At 74.4% G+C, this 2,616-nt stretch overlaps 1 non-coding gene across 1 annotated transcript; it reads left to right on the top strand.

Moving 5' to 3' along the window:
* Positions 1 to 654: 654 nt before the first annotated feature.
* Positions 655 to 773, top strand: LOC135981003 (5S ribosomal RNA). The gene has a single exon (XR_010597959.1). It is a non-coding gene; the product is annotated as a 5S ribosomal RNA (ribosomal RNA).
* The last annotated feature ends 1,843 nt before the right edge of the window (positions 774 to 2,616 follow it).

Below are 2,616 nucleotides of genomic sequence, written 5' to 3'. Positions count from 1 at the left end.
CCCCTGGAAGTCTGGGGGGGGGGGGGGGGAAATGGAACCTGACGCCTCCGAGGAGGGGACGCCCAGGGAAGGAGGGAGATCCGGGTTGACCTGGTGACCGGACGGGAAAGAGGCCACCGGGCGTGCCCCCGTTAAAACCCCTAGGGGTTGACCTGGTGGCCGGAAAGCAAACCGGCCACTGGGTAGGCCGGTCGGCAACCTAGGGGTTGACCTGGTGGCCGGGAAGCGAACCGGCCAGCAGGTGAACCCGTCCGATTCCACGGGTTGACCTGGTGCCCGGGAGGGGACTCTGAAAATTTTTCAGCCCTTTCGACTCGGGGTTGACCTGGTGGCCGAGAGGGGCCTCGCACGGCAGGCAAGCCGCCCTGGGCTCACCCTCCCCGGCCGCAGCGAGGGACTGCCCCTCCCCACCCCCCGGCTGACAGGATCGGGCGCACTGGAAGTCCGGGACAGTATTTTCCCCGACGCCGGGGAGGGCGGGCGGAGGGGCTCTGGCGGCCAGCCCGGGCCCCGGAGCTCGAAAAGGAAAAAAGGACCGGGCCCGCGAGAGACGGGGGCCCTGCCGCAGGGGGGGGGGCAGTCCGACCGGGGCTCACCGTGCGGCAGGCCCGGGCGTCGGCAGGGGAAAGCGGGCGAGGAGGCGCGGGGCCGGGTGCCTACGGCCATACCGGACCGAACGCCCCCGATCCCGTCCGATCTCGGAAGGTAAACCGTCCCGGGCCTGGCTAGTACTTGGATGGGTGACCGCCTGGGAATCCCAGGTGCCGTAGGCAGCTTTTCCCGGTCCGAGTCAGCTCTCTCTCCTTTTCTGGGGGGGAAGGAGAGGGGGGGACGGGCCGGAAAGCCCCTCGTCGCTCCTGCCGAGTCGGAGGTCGCGGCCGCAGGTCACGGGTCTGGGCGCCTGGGGTCCGGCTCCCCACCCACCCGGCTTCCTCCGCGGAGGACCCCCCCCGGGGCCACCGAAGCCGCTGGGGGAGACGCCGGGCATGGGGCGGACTGGCCCGGACCCTCCCGGCCGCCGGCCCGCAGGTCCGCCCCGAATCCCCCCCCGCGGCCACCCAGGCCAGGCCTGGCCAGGCGGGACGGACGGCGGGTGTCCAGCGCCCAGCGGCTTCCTCCAGCGGGGACCCACGGACCCCAAAGCCGCAGGGGGAGGCCCCGGGCCTGGGACGGACTCGCTCGGACCCCCTGCGCCCGGCCGCCGGCCCGCGGGACCGCCCCGAATCCCCCCGCGGCCACCCAGGCCAGGCCTGGCCAGGCGGGACGGACGGCGGGTGTCCAGCGCCCAGCGGCTTCCTCCAGCGGGGACCCACGGACCCCAAAGCCGCAGGGGGAGACCCCAGGCCCGGGACCGACTCGCTCGGACCCCCCGCCTCCCCTGCGCCCGGCCGCCGGCCCGCGGGACCGCCCCGCCCCCGCGGCCACCCAGGCCAGGCCTGGCCAGGCGGGACGGACGGCGGGTGTCCAGCTCCCAGTGGCTTCCGCCAGCGGGGACCCACGGACCCCAAAGCCGCAGGGGGAGGCCCCGGGCCCGGGACGGACTCGCTCGGACCCCCCGCCTCCCCTGCGCCCGGCCCCCGGCCCGCGGGACCGCCCCGAATCCCCCCGCGGCCATCCAGGCCAGGCCTGGCCTGGCGGGCCGGTGTGCAGCTCCCCCGGGCTTCCTCCCCCGACGACCCGCGCCCCCCTGAGCCGCAGGCGGAGACCCCGGCCCCGGGGCGGACCGGCCCGGGCTCGCCCGAGCCCCCTGCGCCCGGCCCGCAGGACCGCCCCCCCGAATCCCCCGGGAGAGGCCCGGCCTGCACGCCACTGACGACCCGCGGCCCCCAAAGTCGCAGGAGGCGCCCCCCCCCCCCGGTTAGCCCCGTCTCGCTCCGCGCCCCCCGCCCCTCGCTGCCGGGACCGGGCGCCGCCCCAGAGTCAGCCGCAGCCGGCCGGCCTGAGAGCTGCCCTCCTGTGGACGACGGTGAGTTTACCTTGATACTAACCGGCCGTCAGCCAGGTCAACCCCATTGCTAGACTGGGGTGGACCTGGTGGCCGAGTGGGGACTTGGAACATTTGACAGCTGCTTCCCGGGGCTTGACCGGTTGTCCTGAACGCCCCCCACCCCCACCCCCAGCCCCCGGCTCCTGCTCCCCTCTCCCCAGCCTCGGTGCTCCGCTCCCTGCCTCGGAGGCTGCCTCTCTGCGGCGCCTGCATCGCCTCCGAGGACGCGCACCCTCCGGAGGCTGGACGTAAACCCACCACTGCCGCCGACCCGGCTCTCCGAGGGACGACTGTGAGGCCCCCCACCCCACCCCACCCCCGGACCGCCCTGGGGACGACTGCTAAGCCTCCCCCACCGGACCGCCCGGGGGAAGACTGCGACGCCTCCCGCCAGGCCCCCACCCAGCCTGGGGGAAGACTGCTAAGCCTCCCCCCCACACACACACACACACACTGTCGGGGGATGACGATTAAGCCTCTCCCGGACTGCCCGGGGGAAGACTATTAAGCCTCCCCTGGAACCACTATTAAGCCTGCCCCCGGAGTCCTCGGGGGATGACTGCTAAGCCTCCCCCACCGGACCACCCGGGGCAAGACTGCTAAGCCTCCCTCCCACACACACACACACT

Source organism: Chrysemys picta, chromosome 1 (assembly GCF_011386835.1).
Source record: "Chrysemys picta bellii isolate R12L10 chromosome 1, ASM1138683v2, whole genome shotgun sequence".
Lineage (NCBI taxonomy): Eukaryota > Metazoa > Chordata > Testudines > Emydidae > Chrysemys > Chrysemys picta.
The sequence above is the reverse complement of the archived record's forward strand: the minus strand, read 5'-3'. Positions and strand labels throughout refer to the sequence as shown.